Raw genomic sequence first — 16,889 nt, forward strand, 5'->3', positions numbered from 1 at the left:
AGCATGATACCTCTTTAAACCTGAAAACAGCCCCAGGAGAGGAATGCTACGGTGATGGAAAGAAACTGGAATCAAACACAAGAGACAGATTGGCTAGGCTTCCTTATGGGTTATTTCAAATTAGCTCCCACATTTTGAGGCTGGGGGTGGGCGGGGGGAGAAAAAAATAAATAAAAGGTTTTATTTTCCCAAATGGGAAACATAAGGAGATCAGATTTTGTTTGTAGGCTCTGATCTCTTTCTGTATGAATGGTAACTATTGTTCTGTCTTCTTTGTTCTGATGAGGGTCTCCATCAGAAGTTAATATAATTCTTATATCAGAATTTCTTAAGAAATTAAACAGTGTTCTACATATAAATGTGCAGTTGTGTTCAGGGCAATCTGCAGAGCACTGTCATGGTCACTGGATCTGCCCTGTGAAGTCTACCCTGTAGAATAATTTGGTACTGGGGAGACCTTCATTCCCCTTTTCATTCTTTCTTAAAAGAGGGAAATTTCATTCCCCCTTCAGATGGGACAGTATGACACTTCTAGATGTCTCCTGTCATTTTCCCCTGGAAAGAGAGCTAAGCTGGTTGGTTAAGAGCCTGAAAGCCACGAGCCATCGTTTCTCCAAGGAGTAAGGTCATTGAATTCTGAAGTTAGTGATAGCCAGTCCTTTCTCTTACTGGTTTGAATGGGCTATGCTCATGGACAGTGGCTCACTTGTGCTTCAGGATCCAGGAAGGAAGCAAACTTTCCCCGAGAAGGGTCAGCTGGGCTTCTGCTTTTGTTGCCAGCTTTCTTGTCTGTGAACGGGTGAGTCAGAGGCCCATCACCAGAGGCCAATTAACTTTAATCTAATAAATCTTAATTTCCTAAAGGAAGTGCTATATTAGCCTAACTTAAAACATGTTAGTTCCCTAAAAGGAAGTACTATTAGCCTCAGGTCAAAGTCACATTTTCCAGTCTACATTTATTGTGACTAAAATTGATAATCTGAAATTAAAGCCTAAAAGGAAGGTAGACTATGCAAGTTAGGCATTTCAGTCCTCTGCTGTCTTAAAACACTGGCATAACATAACCATCAGCAGGATGTGGCTCCCAGTTCTTAAGAGTCATGGATTTGTTTTGCATTTTTCTTTGCTTTGCTTAAAAGGCACACAATAAACATCTGTTGATTGATTAATAATAAGCTACTAAACCAGAGCTGGTGTTTAAATTAATCCTACTTGAGCCAAAACAGCTGGCCTGAGGCACTGAGCAGATCTCAGAAATCAAATGTATCTACCTTCCCAGCAGAAAACAACATGCTATATTTTAAGATGAAAGCAGAGGAGGAAGGGGAAAAGGAGCTAACAGGAGCTCTCACTGGCACCAGAGGTGCTCAGTCTGGAAGCCACTGCAGCTTTCTGCCTCCTCTGAGAGTGCTGTGCTTGTAGCCAGCTAGTACAGAGAGGCAAAGGGTCATCGAGGATCAAAACAAATTAAAAGATTCCATGTACTCTGGAATGTACATGGAAGTTCCTCTGAGGAAAGCAAAAACAACTTTTTTGATTGGTTGCTTCATTCATTCATTTATTGGCAAGGAGATATGCTGCTGCTAAGTCGCTTCAGTTGTGTCCGACTCTGTGCGACCCCATAGACAGCAGCCCAACCAGGCTTCCCTGTCCCTGGGATTCTCAAGGCAAGAACACTGGAGTGGGTTGCCATTTCCTTCGCCAATGCATGAAAGTGAAGAGTGAAAGTGAAGTCCTCAGTCATGTCTGACTCTTAGCGACCCCATGGACTGTAGCCTACCAGGCTCCTGCGTCCATGGGATTTTCCTGGCAAGAGTACTGGAGTGGGGTGCCATAACTCTTCTAGGTAGAACAGGTTTCTTTGCACTTGCAAATACTTCCAAGATGAAGGGAACCTGTAGAAAGTCCAATATGGTTCAAACCATGTTCTCCAGGCCAACTTTACCAATAATAAAGCTGATTTTTTTTTTTTCCTAGCTCCATCTTACTCTGGTCTATCTCTTAATTGGTTCAGAAATTAAAAGGGGTGATTCATTATTGCCCCCTAAAATTTCACAATGTTTATTTTTTTATACAAAAAATTACAGAACTTGCTCTTAGAATATTCCTTACTTTAGACTGGTTTACATCAATTGGATATTTGGTAAGTGCTGACAGACGGCAGGTAAACAGTACACTTCCCGCCTTATTCCTGTGACTCAGCTAGCTGAAGAACCATGCTGACTGCAGGCCAGAAGAGACTGAAAGAAGTCGCCCAGATAGAAGGCCACTCTGTCCACACTGGAAGACAGAGGTGGCCAAATACAGAGACAGGCTGGGCAGGGCTAAGACGCTCAAGAAGTCTGGGGTTGTCGTTCAAAGGTCATAAATATGGAAAGGGAACCAAGGCCCCCCATTGCACATCTTACAGTATGACCTCATTGAATCCTGGAAATCTTTTAAAGCAAGGATAACTAAATGCCTACCTTAACCGTAACAAAAGGGAAAGATTTATCAAGGTATTCAACATGGAGCCTGAGTATTCCTTATATGTATTTCTGAGCATTCCTTATATGTATTTCTGAGTATTATATGTATTCCTGAGTATTCCTTATATGGCATTTGAAGATTTAAGCAAAGCCTCTTCAGTATTCCTTGTGTTTTCAAAACACACTCTTGGTAACCAAATAAACTAACTTGCTAAATAGGTTTATTGACTCCCAGCCAGTTAAATGTCAGAATCGTTTACCAAAATTATTCACCTTGGTTCTGGAATGTTGGATCTGTAGCTCTCTGTTTTGGCAGTAATTGGATCTAGCAGGGACAGTTTTCTACTACAACTCCTCTCAACTCATAACAATAAAATAAAGTTATGTGCACTTAGAAGTACATTTATCTGTTTATTATTTACAAAGACATTTGTGTTTGGTGAGTTAGGAGAGATGCATGCATACATCTTCTGCAAGGGAGGTATCAAGTTATTAAAAGAATAAGAATGAAGTGGGAAAAAATGAGGTTAAAAAAAAATGAAGATGCAAAATCCATTCTTGTTTTTCTTAGTGAAAAACAAGGAGTTTTTAGTGGGGAATACTGTATGACAGAATTAGTCACTAGTGCCCTGGACCCTGATGGGAAATAATCAAACTCCTGGAACTCCAGACTGACACAGACAGAAGCACAGTCTGTGGAAATGTCTCAATAATACATTTTGCTCTCACTAAACTGTTGACCACCTCAAGTCAGAAATTCAATTTTCTCATCCAAGAGTCTATACCTAGTACATGGTAGGCATTTGACATATAATTGTTAAGTGAATGAACTCTGCTGATAATTTGTAACTCAGGGGTGATGAGATTTCAGGTAAATGCTTCCGTTAGGTGAGTAATTAATACAATTACAAGCACATCTCCAGGAAACTGCATGAATGTCTGTGTTATATTTTGTTATCAATATTAAACAAAGGCCCTAGAGAATGAACAGAAATGTCACCTAATATTGTTAATTAAAAGTAGATGATGGTATAATTGAAACTACAAAAATCACTCATAGTTTTTCTTGTGTTCCTGCTGCTGCTGCTAAGTTGCTTCAGTCGTGTCTGACTCTGTGCGACACCATAGACGGCAGCCCAGCAGGCTCCTCTCTCCCTGGGATTCTCCAGGCAAGAATACTGGAGTGGGTTGCCATTTCCTTCTCCAATGCATTATGTACCCAATATTAAAATGCAAACAATAGAACATCACCACAAAGCAATTCTATTATGCTTCACTCACATGGAAAGTTTTCATCTATTAATAAATCACTTTTGTTGCCATTTCTACTAATTTTGTCATGTTTTAAAAGATAACTGATCTGTTTTTAAAAAACACCCTGTAATCCACTTCTAAATAAACAGCTGCTTCCATGTATTAGTAATCTTGTAGAAAGAACACCCAGAACTTAATAAAATCTGAGAAGACTTTAGAAAATCCTGACTCACAAGAACATAGTGCTTGTTTGGTTTCAAGCCATTGGCTACTTCATTGCTGGGATTTTCTAAGTTAGGTAGTGTTACACTTGGAATATGCCTGCGAGCAATAATACCAATGACCGAAAGTGAAAAGTCTAGGCTTTCCAAATCCAGTGTTCTCCTTAAGGCAGCAGAGGGCAGTAAAAGCACTATTACATAAACCTTTTAATACAATCTGGAGAGAACTGTTTATTTCCAAACAACTGCATTTTCCATTTTAAACATGACACAGGTAAGTGGTTTGAAAGAGGGTACAATTTTTTTTTTTTTTTTTTTTTTTGTCTCAGATGCATTTTTGTAGCCATATAGAATGTTTACAAAGTGCAATGAGCTATCTACCCAGCAATTCAGGGACTTACAGTTCAATTTAATATAACAGAAAAGTGAAGATAATACTACATTGGGACCTTGATCTAAAATTTAACTCTGTAGCATAGGAGATAGTAAAACTTGTGGTAGCCTATCAGAGATAGAGTGCTGTGTTCATATTAGCAATGAATTTGAGAGGTGCACAGGCCCTTGAGATCAACTAATGAGCCAAGCCCCTCTCTTTAACCGACCTCGAAAGTTAACTGGATTCTCTCAACTTGATAGAGGTTAAACTATAAGCAGAAGAGTAGTCTCCTCATTCCTCTCATTCTTCACTTTTTTATTTTGCCACAAAGGTCTAGGAATACTAACTTGGAAATGCAGAAGTAGTCAAATGATATTGATCTTGTTTCTGCAAAAGTTTCAAGAGGTGAAAGTGAAAGTGAAGTCACTCAGTCATGTCCGACTCTTTGTGACCCCGTGGACTGTAGCCTGCCAGGCTCCTCCATCCATGGGATTTCCCAGGAAAGAGTACTGGAGTGGGGTGCCATTGCCTTCTCCACGGGATCTTCCCAACCCAGGGATCAAATCCAGAGGAGAAAATAAACCCAGTAATATCACATACTCGGTTTTTGTTGTCTTTTAAAAACTTTTTTATGTTGTATTGGAGTGCATCCAATTAACAATCTTGTGATAGTTTCAGACAGACAGCAAAGGGACTCAGCCATACATATATACGTATCCATTCTCCCCCAAAGTCCCCTCCCATCCACCCTGCCACATAACACTGAACAGAGTTCCCTGCTAATATCAAATATTTGAAGCTTTAAATTCCTCTCTACCTGTGGCAAATCAATATATATTTCATGATCTTTGAAAGTAGGACCCTGTCGTTTCCTAACCCTAACCCCAGGACTAAAAGAAGACACTGCTCTTTTTTTGGCTGTGCCAGTTCTAGTACCCTAACCAGAGATTGAACCCGAGCACCCGGCATTGAGGACTTGGAATCTTAGCCACTGGACCACCATGGAAGTCCTGACACTGTTCTTTTAACCTCAGCAAACTCATATAAATCTGGTCCCTTTCCTTCTCTCCAGCACTGGATCTTGGTTAGAAATGTTACGAAATGAGGCCAGAATTGGCTATGGATGCTTTCTTAGCTGTGATCTTCCAAAATCTAGGCTTCAGTCTGGAAAGTCTGCCATTCACTTTCCCTACTGATGTAGGAATGTCAGCATCAGGGGACATGGTTGTATGCCCAGTGGTGAAATAAGCTCTGATAGAAGAAACATCTCAGTGAAGCCAGGACACTGCTGTAACTGTCACATTGAAACGTTTCATTTCTGGTCGTTGTTTATCTATCTGGAACGGGAGGTCTGACTGACAATAGTAAGTTCAGGGGCCGCCAGTGACTTTCTCCTGACCCCTGCAGCAATTTCTTCCTTCTTTAAAGAACACACACTAAGCCTCGGGCTCAAGACCTCTTACTTTCATTTTCACTAGTTGCTTTGTTCTTAGCCAGCTTGCTTTGTTCTAAGTCTTTCACCAAGGGCCAGGCTGAAATCCCAAGCAAATTTTTCCAAGGCCAAACAAGGAAATGTTCAACAGTCTCTGGAAACCAATAACCAAGAACATTAGGTTATCTTATTTGGATGTTAATATATTGGATGTTACATATTTTCCACCAAAATTAGACATTTTATGGATTAGCTGTTTATCCTCATTATGTCACATTCTCTAAGAAAGGTTAAAGGTGTATAGAGAGGTCTATGTTTTAAGTAGACTCTATATTTCTTGTAAAATAGAAGGTTTTTCAAAGCCAAGTCAAAGGGAATACCACCACAGAGGCTCTGGTGTTATAAACTTCACTTGAAGTGCTATATATCTTATGATTTCTTGAGGAGATGGCTAATAACTAACAGAATTATATAGAGGTGGTGCAATGGTTAAAAACAAACCAAAAAAAAAACAAAAAACAAAAAACCTGCCTGCCAATGCAGGAGATGTAAGAGATGTAGGTTCAATCCTTGGGTTGGGAAGATCCCCTGGAGTAGGAAATGGCAACCCATTCCAGTATTATTGCGTGGAAAATTCCATGAACAGAGAAGCCTGGAGGGCTACAGTCCATGGGTCGCAAAAAGTTAAGTTGGGCACAACTGAGCACTCTCACTCACACTCATGCCAAAAACATGGGGAAAAGCATGGAACCTCTTTGTATAGTAACTATCAAAGACAGATAGAAAATGAACATAACTATTCTATGTTCATTTTTCCCAGATGGCAAATGGTTCTCTAGAAATGACCATGGATGGGAGGGTTCCCCATTTTGCCCTTAGGTGGATAGGCCAGAAAAGCCACAGAGCCTCAGGCCAAGGACAAAGTGGAGCTTTGTTTTCTTGTTTGTATGCTATAATGTATTACCACCCTTCAAGGTTTAGGTGTGGAAACCCTGGAGCCAGGATTGTCAGAATTCTGGCTCTGAAGCAAACCCAAAGGGAAGCAAAGGACAAAGAGAAGCTCTTTGTTTAGAAAGTCCAGTGTCCAGGAATGTTAGAGCTAAAAGGTCAACTGTTGAGTTATCAGGAAGCTCAAGGAATACCTTATTAACATGATTCCTCTGAAAGATTTTTTTCCCCCGGAGAGAGAGAGTGAGAGGACAGAGAGAGAGAGAAGAAAAAAAGGAAAGGAAAGGGGGAAAAAAGGAATAGCTAGGATAGAATGGGAGTTAAAATGGGCTCTAAGTTAGAAACCACTAACTAGTTCAACCACCTAAGCCTCTTTCTCTGCAACATTAAATGGGATTAATAATACCCACCTAAGTTACAGGGTTATTCTAAGAATTCATTGACTTAATCTCTGTAAACAATACAACACAGTGTCTGAAATCTGTCAAGCATGCTCAGTAAAGCTACCCATTGTTACTGTTATTTTTAAATAACTGGATAAGAAGGAGGAAAAAGACGTACCCATTGTGAGGTACAGATCCTTAAACACTTCCATGTTACTAACTAATCATTTAGAGCCTTCTGAGGAAGGACCCACTCTTCCACCACATCAGTGGACTCAGGTCCTGGGAGAACTTCATCCATTTATAAATTTACAGAATCTGAACAACCCAGGACAAACCAGGTCACCATTGTTCAGATTGCACCCTGCCCAAAGGGAACTGTTTGGGGAGATCTTTCATTTTCCAAGCACTGCCCCCTATATTTGGGTTGTATAATCCCAGAAGTGGCTTTTTTTTTTTTTTTTTTTTTTTTAGTTTTGCATAAATGTTCCATATGACCCAGGAGCAGCTCTGGGGTCCAGTCCTAAATCCCACAGCTCCTTCATGACCTGAACTTTCAGTCATACCCTGGCTTCCCTTGTCTAGGGAGACGGCAGATAAGTTCCTCCCTTACCTGGGATCTGCCCAGATAACCAATCCAGGCCTGTCCTAGCTGTGGACTCAACCCTGAAATGCAAACAGAGGGAGAGTCTGCTTTTCTTCCTGCCTGAAACATACTGCTTGAGTATGGAGGTATGGGAGTGAGAGGGAGCGATGACGGAAAGCAACCACCTTTTCTGTCTCCCTTTTCATCCTAGCAGCCTGGATGGTTGCTGGAGAACTTCACAGCCATTGTCACCAAGTCCCTCTGTCTGAACTGCCATCCTAGGATCCACCTAGATCAACGCAGCCTGTCCCGTCACACCTGGCGTTCTCTGATCTGTAATCCCACCGCTCTCTGTTCATAGCATCCTGTGCATACTGCCAGGAGCGTAAATCCACAGAGGACAGGACCTCTGTGCCTCTGTTTTACGAACCTAAACGGTACCTGATACACAGCAGACGACCGGCAAATGTTGTTGACTGGATGTCTAAGTGGGTCAGTACGTGTAAAGCAGGGAGAAACAGTGCAGCCACAACTGCCTTCTGTACGGAGAATGGAGAGTGGATTCTCTACCCTGAAAAGCCCCTCACCTGAGCGTCAGGGTGGATTTAGGCAGGAACGAAATGGTCCGGATTTGAACTGCCTGCAAGGAACAGAATGACTCTGCACAACAGACAGCAAGAGCACCCCAGAGCTGGAGTGTCGGGGCGGGAGAGCTCTCGGCAAGAGGGGCGGCCTGGGGGAGAGTGGGCAGGGCGGTGCGCGAGAAGACCGCACGAGTGGGGGCGCGGCGCGGGGTGAAACAGACGGGAGAGTTCCGGTGACGGGGGCCCAACAGACCCACGACAGGAATGTGCCCCATGCCATTTGAAGTTGACTGCTGCGTTCTCCCATGACCCCAAAACTCTCAGTTCAAGTTTTGAAACATTATCAGTTTTGTTTTCTTGATGGCTTTGTGTGGGAGGAGGAGAGGCAGATAGGGAGAGGGAGAAGAGAAGAGAAGGAATTGTGACCCAAGCTTGGGTTTATGTCAGGACAGAGATAAAGAAACTGCTGCAAGATGCAGAGTACATCGGAAGGCAGGAAGTCAGAGCACAGCCCACTGCAAATGCAACAGGACTCGGGGCATTCTTTGGCCTTCAGATGGACATGACATGGGAATTGTGTGCTTCTAATCTTCACCAGATCTCAAGGGGTTAGACAGTCCCAGCAAACACCTGGGGCATCATTCTGCCATAAAGGTTAATTTTCTTGTCTGTGACCCATTTGGACTATGAGTCCCTTAAAGGCAGGGATTTCCTTATTTGGAAAAGCATATAAACCTCTAGGGAGAAGGCAATGGCACCCCACTCCAGTACTCTTGCCTGGAAAATCCCATGGGCAGAGGAGCCTGGTAGGCTGCAGTCCATGGGGTCGCTAAGAGTCGGACACGACTGAGCGACTTCACTTTCACTTTTTCTCTTTCATGCATTGGCGAAGGAAATGGCAACCCACTCCAGTGTTCTTGCCTGGAGAATCCCAGGGGCAGGAGAGCCTGGTGGGCTGATGTCTATGGGGTCACACAGAGTCGGACACGACTGAAGTGACTTAGCAGCAGCAGCAGCATATACCTCTAGCACAGTGTCTAACAGAGAGTAGCTACTGTCTGTTGAATGAATAAACGAATGGCTTTACTACAGATCTTCTGCATGAAAAATTAACAAAGATTAATGAAAAATCAAATGGGAGAGAGAGAGGAAAGAAGAAGGAAATGGAAATAGAGATGATGAAGAGAGGGAGGAAAGAAGGGTGGGAAGGAGAAAGAGAATAAGAGTGGAACCCTAGTACGTAAAATCTGAAGGTTTCCTCAGGTGAGTTTTTTTTTTTTTTTTTTTTTTCCCTTGACTCCAATTTATCCTGTTGGGGGCCAGAGTGAGGCACTCTGCCCGTGGCAAAGGTCATGAAGAAGGAGGCTCGACATACACAAAGGCGGGATCGAGCCTCAGGAGTCCCCCTGGAAATTCTCGAGCATCTACCCCCAAAACCAGAGTCTGCCTACTTTACTGCTTTGTGCTCTCACCTACACCTCTGACTTTACGGGGGGCTGTCCCCCACCACCTCTTTCAGAGAAGGAGTTAACTTAGAACTCCAGTTAATAAAAACTCCTGGGCGTGACAAGAGTGTTTTAACCTACAAACTCCTCTGAAGGTTCTCTGGCCTGCCTGACAGGCTTGTCCGGCCACATGTGATTGCTCACAGCCTCCCAACCGTGAGAGGCACGAGATGCTTTAAACCTTCTAAAAACAGGTTCCTTAGAAAAGTTAGAAAACTATTAGTATAAGTATAATGAGCTGATTAGAAATTGTATTGGTGAAGGGTTTTTCATTTGTTGAGCCAATGTTTGTTGCTAAGTCTCCACATTCCCTGCCCTTACACACGTTAATGATTATATAGAAGAAATAAGTATTAACCTTTGATATTAATCACGTTAGACCTTAGGCTAAGTAAATTCTTTCCTTAACTAAAACCCACTACACCCTCACCCTATAGGAATGTAACTTTATTTGGGTGGCATCTGTTTTAAGAATAATCACCCCTGGAGAAATAAGTGTCCTGGTTGACTGACCGCTGTCACAAGGAGAGGGTCATAAATTGTCAGCAGGCCCCCTGGCCAGAAGATGATGTAATATCCCTAAGATCTCTGTATACATTTGTGTGAAGCACCTGACTTTAATAAAAGTCAGGACTGCTGTCCCCGCGTGACTTTTGCATAACATCTCAGTGTATAAAAGTAGACCATGGAAAATAAAGAATTAGGATCAGTTTCTCGAAATGCTGGTCTCCCCATGTCGCTCTCTCTCTCACTCTGGCTGAGTCTCCATCTGGAGCGCGGAACCCGCCACGCTTACTAATTATGCCTGGGCTTCTAAGATGCGACTGGGGAGGCCTCAGTGTCTCCTCTCCTTTGGGAGAACGGAAGGACGCCTGCGGCCTCTGTAAGTGGTGCAAACTTCTTGTCTTGAAGTTTTATTGGTCTCCCGCGTAAACCAAGCTACTCAGCCTCTTTTCTCCACTGAATTTTCCTACCGAGCTATCCTCATTCTATTACTCTTTACATCTCTAATTAATATCTAATTGAAGCTATTGTACCCTGATCCTCGCCGACGCCGTCCCCGCTTCGAACTCCCTGGATCAGCCGGGGCTGGACCCCAGCATTATCCCTAACAGACTTTCATTGTCACTTGCTCCATATTCTAGAATTAGGTTGAGAAGAGCCAAAAAAACCTAGGGGATGGTTTTCATGGGAAGTCTTCCTCCTAAGCGCAGGCCATGCACACCCCGAGAGGCTGCAGTCCCCTCTCAGGGAGAGCCACGCGTCGCCTGGCCAGTGGCTGAGTAGAAGGAGTCCCATCTCAAGGACAGAATGTCTCCAGGACAGCTCTGGCCTCTGTGCTACTGTGCATCCACCTGGAGGCAGCACTCAACGATGAATAACAAGGTTTCCAGACCTTTGTTAAAAGCTTAACGCAAGCTGTTAGATCAGAGGGTCTGCGGATATACCCCTGCAATAAAGGTTTTATAGATAATAGAATAAGTTATAACAACATTTAATAATACTCATCTTGAAAAGTTGGTTGATCCTCATTTCCGTGTGTATTTGATCAATTAATAGAAAGAATAAGTAAAGTCTGATGTTTAAAGAAACGTAAAGATGCAAAACTTAAGTTTTGGGACCAGGTCTAAAGACATGAAAATCCAAATGTCATAAGTCGTCCTTATTATTGTAGATATATTAAGCATTGAAATAGCAATTACTAATAATATACATCAGTAAGTCAGGCAAAATGATTTCTTAGTCTGTTAACTTGTGTGAATATGCACTTAAATGAATTACCCCATCTTTGAAATTGTAGATAGGATTAAAGCTTAGTTTTTCCTAGATGAAAATATGCTTACATAGGACAGAAACTACTGTCTGCAAACTCACTGAGATCATCTGACAGGATAGATCTCTGCTCAGGATGCCTTGTGGAAAGTATCTGACTCCAGGGATGAGAATGACTCTCTCATTTAAGGTGGTATAGAAGTGCTTCTTTCTTAGAATCAAATGAAATAACTGCATTCATTTTCAGGCATGTTTAACTCTTATTCTCTACCTGGCTTTCAAATATGTCCTTGCTTTAATTTCCCTTTTCATATGACGGGACAAAATACACTATCGCAAGGCAAGTCAATAATATGTGCCTGAGATGAAGTAAGCTCTCACTCAGCGGCTGTCCCCACAATTTCTCTTGGTCCTCAGTGTATTTGCCCTCAGATTCTGGACATTACAGACAGTTTGCATTCCTCAAGGCCAGGATCATGGCTAACGGGTGGTAGGGAGAAAAGGGCCTGTCATTCTCCAAAGATACGACCTGCCAACAAAATGTGGATAAGCCCAAGAAACCACTTCCAAACATGGAAACAGGACTGGATCAGTTTGAGGCAGATGGAAGATCTTGCCAGTTCTTAATTTTGCCAATCTCCCTAACTGATTTCTCAACCACTCAACACAGGATGAAAGGGGGAAAAAATAACTTCTATTTCCAACACTTTGGCACTATTAGAAATGCAAAAGTTTTCCCATAATAAGTAAAATACATAATAGAAAAATTAAGGATCTGAGGATTATCCTGAAACCTTTTACAATTTATGGAAACTTCATAGCAGAGTTTTTTTTTTTTTAAGTAAGAATTGAATATATTCATTACCATCTTTGTAGATATTTTATAGCTAAGTTTATTTTTGCAATGCCAGAAAAATTTTTGCTGTTCACTGATTAATGGAAGGAACATGCACCCCCAAGACAAAAGCATAAAATTCCAAAAATGCATTAACAATGCTTTCTTTATGTACTCACTGTTTTCTATTACTCCATGATTGGGGCTTCTGAGACTTTTTTTCCTCTTACTTTTCTGATCAGTTTTTCTTTATTTTTCTTTGAAGACTTTCCTTTCTCCTCTATTCCTAACCATAGGTTCCCTCTTTGGCTTTTCTCTCTGAAGGCAATCCCTCAGTGGGCTTCTCTGCTCTCAGGGATTCATTCACTGATTCTATGTGGATGCTTAAAAATATACAACCACATTAACAACTGATTATCAGTCATCTACTATGTGAAAGCCTGATCTGTCTTCAGAACAATAGATTCAAAAGTAAAATAACATTTTTTCCACAAACAAGGCCCTAGCTTCTCATTCTGTCAGTGGTGTTAAGACTTAAATGAAGATAATATCCTAAGAGCCATAGACTAGAAACTGATGAGGGCTTAGAAATAAGCCTGCCTTCCTGGTGATTCACTGCATCACTTCTGAGACCAAACATTTTATGGGTTATTTAACTATCCTCTATTGCTTTACATTTGATTTGATGAATATCTATTAAGCACTTACTCTGTGCCAGGTGCTGCCCTTGATGCAGGCAGACAGAAGCAAACATGAAAGACCCTAGAGGAGTTTGCAATTTTTGAGGGAAGAAGTGAACACTAAACTCATAAAATATAAAATGAGTTAGCAAGAAGAGCAATATAGAAGGTAAAAGCAGGCTAGCGCAGCAGAGCACCTGGGGTTAGGATGCTGTGGGCTGCTTCGGATGGGCGGTGCCTCTCTGAGGAAGCAGGATTAGAATTCATACCTGAATAACGAAGCTACAGAAATGCAAAGATCTAGGAAAAGTATGTTGCAACCCAGAGGCAGAGCATATCCAAAGGCTCTGAGATGGGAATAAGTTAGCATATCTGAGGAGTTGACTGAGCAGGCGCGTGTGCACACACACACACACATACACACAGAAAAGGAAATCAAGCAATAGAAGGCAGCTATCAGTTCATGTGGACTCTATAGGGCAGGGTTTCTCAACCTTGGCGCTATTGACATTTGAGGCCAGATAATTCTTTGTTGCATTGTGTACAGTGCAAGATATTTGGCAGCATTCCTGGGCTCTATCCTCTAGACTCCAGTAGGCTCTCCCTAGTCGTAGCAACCCAAACATAGCTCCAGAAATTGCCAAATGTTTTCAGGGTTGTGAGGAGCCAAATAGCCTCCAGTTGAGCACCACTGCTGTTGGCCAAGGTAAGAAATTTGGATATTATTCTAAGTGCAATGGGAAGCTACTGGAACATCTTAGGCAGAGAGTGAAAAGAAATGAGTTACACTGCAGGAACTTTACACTGGCTTTTGTGTGAAGAGAAGAGAGTAGAGGCAGGGAGGAAATTAGAAGGCTACAACAGAAACGTAGGTCAGAGACAATGGAGAAATGGTAGCCAAGAGGATTCGTCTAGGAATTAGGTAGATGGGGTTCAGAGGAAAAGAGTCAAGCATGATGCTTAAGTTCTTTGCTGGAGCCATAAAGTAGTTGGACCTAAGCTCTAAGCTTGAGATGATAGTGACCTTTATTGATAGGGAAGACAAGGACACAGATTTGTGGATGCAGAAGATAGAAATCAAGAATTCTGTTGGCCATACTAAGTTTGAGATGTCTATTGGATATCCAAGGCAGACGTGAAACAACAGATGCATAAGCGTGGCCCCGGAGGACAGTCAGGATTGGGGATTGAAATGTATAGATGGAATTTAAAGATGCAAAATAGATGGGATTTTCTAGCTTAGTCACTTCCTTTGGATGCTGTAACAAACTGAGTACACACTTGTGGCTTAATACAACAAAAATGTCTTCTCTCGATCTGAGGCCAGAAGTCCAAAGGCAAGGTGGTCTGTAGGGCAGCACTTCTTCTGGAGCCCGCAGGGGAGAGTCCATTCCTCACTGTTTTTCGTTTCTGGTGCTGCCAGCAGTCCCTGGCTGCAGCCTCTGACCACAGCTCTCCAAGCTCTATCTCTTTGGTCATATCACTTCCTCTTCTGTCTGTAAAATCTCCCATATGTTTCTCTCTTTTTTTAAATTCTTTAAAATCCGTTCATTTAGGCCATGCTGCACAGCATGCAGGACCTTAGGTCCCCAACCAGGGGTCAAGCCTGTGCCACTATGCATTGGGGGTACAGAGCCTTAACCACTGGACCACCACGGAAGTCCCTCCCTCATGTTTCTCTTATAAGGACATTTGTCACTATTAGGGCCCACCTGAATAATCCAGGATGATCTCTTCATCTCAAATTCCTTAATTTAATTATATCTGCAAAGACCCCCTTTCCAAAATAAGGTAACACTCACACGTTCTGGGAATTAGGATGTTGACCCATTAGGAGGTAGACCCATCTTTGGGTCTACCATTCAACCCACAATACCTAGAGAGAGGTTGTAGACAAAGAAGACAAAAGGGTTGTTCCAAAGACAGTGACATTCTAAGGACAGGGCCTTTGCAGACTCCAAGTAGGTAGAGGAGGAAGAGCTAGGAAAGAATGGCCAGACGGTACAGAGGTCACAGACAACTAGAAAGAGAGAGCCTAGGGTTCATGTTTCCTTTGTATCGCTCATGTTTCTTTGCACCAGATTTGTCCCAGGATAACTTTAAAAAATAGTTGAATTGAAATGAATGTTTATAGTGATCTTCTTAAAAAGCACATTGTCCGTGCCAGTAAACTTCCTTGAGGTTGTTGGAAAAACTCAGGGGTAATCACCCACACATTTATTGTTTTAGGTAAGCACATGGAAAAAAGAGAAAGAAAGAAAAAAATCTGTTTTATTTTGTGCCAAGTTTTTACTATAAAAGTAACCATCACTCTTCTTTTAATTCTTTATTCCCAAGGCACAAAGGGCTAACATTTGAAACCTATTTAGCAAATTCTTTGGAACTTGTAGCAAACTTTCAAAGTTAGATTTAGGATTCAAACCTCCATGACTGGTCAGTGAAGTGAAAAAAATGGAAAGCAATGGTTCAAGGAAATTGCTTTCCTCTGATGCCCTGATATGGAAATGGGAAATACACCTTCACTCCTGGGGAAAATATACGTATGATATTTTCATAGAAATAATAGATTTGGTATTACCAATAACTTTATAGTCAATACTTTTCAGCTTTATAGCCCTTTGAATAGAAATATATCATGCAGGATCAAAATGTCATCTGTCTTACAACGTAAAAATTGTTATTTAGAGAAACACATTTTAAATCAAAATAAAATTTAATGTATGACCTCAGAATGCAGGAACACAAGTCCTTTTTTTTTTTTTAAACCCCAGGTGTGACTCTTACTGGCTGGCAGGGTACTCTAGCTCTTACCCTGCAAAAGCTCTCGGGAGAGCAATTAGAGGGAAAACTTCAACTTTTCTTCTAGTCATCTTGCTTCTAGAAGGGAAACAATGACTGAAACAGTCTGTTTGCTGAGATGGTTGATGACTGCAAGGGGAGGCTTGATGAATTTTCTATAATTTCCCTCGGTTCACACACTGTGGCCAAGTTGTAAGGCAAAGCTATTCAGGAGCCTTGTCCTCTCCACTGGAGATGGTGCAGTACTTGCAGTCTCTTGCTTCTGACCCTCTCTCCTCCACCTCCCACCTTCACTCTTACCTGCCACAGAACCCCTAAGGATTAGACAAAATTAGATAAGATTGAGACTTGCTTGTCTAGGGCCTTACACCTTCCAAGCAAGTATAATATCAAATAAGTAATGAATAAGTCAATTAATTTGGTGTACAAAGTTAAAGAAAAGTATTATCAGAGGACTTAAAATAATATGACATGTATGAAAATCTTTGGGATTAAATTTCACTTGTACTTTTCTCTTGTTAACCACTCTCCACCCCACTACCAAACACATAATGTCTGAGCCACCAGGAAAGCCCATACATATACCATGGAATTCTCAAGGCCAGAATACTGGAGTGGGTAGCTGTTCCCTTCTCCAGGGGATCTTCCCAACCCTGGCATCGAACCCAGGTCTCCCACACTGCAGGTGGATTCTTTACCAGCTGAGCTGGCAGGGAAGCTGAAGAATACTGGAGTGAGTAGCCTATCCCTTCTCCAGGGGATCTTCCTGACCCAGGAATTGAAACAGGGTCTCTTGAATTGCAGGTGGTTTCTTTACCAGCTGAGCTCCTGGAGAAGCCCCAAACACATACCACATATATCCAAACCAGTACTCTGATCTGACTGGAATGGGTGAATTTAACTCAGATGACCATTATATCTACTACTATGGGCAAGAATCCCTTAGAAGAAATGGGGTAGCCATCATAGCCAATAAAAGAGTCCAAAATGCAGTACTTGGATGCAATCTCAAAAGCGACAGAATGATCTCTGTTTGTTTCCAAAG

General features: G+C 42.0%; 1 protein-coding gene and 1 long non-coding RNA gene across 6 annotated transcripts in view; one reads left to right on the plus strand and one right to left on the minus strand.

Moving 5' to 3' along the window:
• Positions 1-9,082, plus strand: part of LOC102409318 — a 266,263-nt gene extending 257,181 nt beyond the window's left edge. For 2 of the 4 annotated variants that reach the window (XR_006552366.2, XR_006552367.2), the window contains one exon: positions 7,880-9,080. This is a non-coding gene — a long non-coding RNA (uncharacterized LOC102409318). Of the gene's footprint in view, positions 1-7,879 lie in introns of all 4 variants that reach the window. The other 2 variants (XR_006552370.2, XR_006552368.2) reach the window with 2 other exon arrangements.
• SYNPO2 (synaptopodin 2) overlaps positions 1-16,889 on the minus strand; it is a 199,720-nt gene that overhangs the window by 101,289 nt on the left and 81,542 nt on the right. The window lies entirely within an intron of this gene.

The sequence above is a fragment of the Bubalus bubalis genome, chromosome 7 (assembly GCF_019923935.1).
Source record: "Bubalus bubalis isolate 160015118507 breed Murrah chromosome 7, NDDB_SH_1, whole genome shotgun sequence".
NCBI lineage: Eukaryota > Metazoa > Chordata > Mammalia > Artiodactyla > Bovidae > Bubalus > Bubalus bubalis.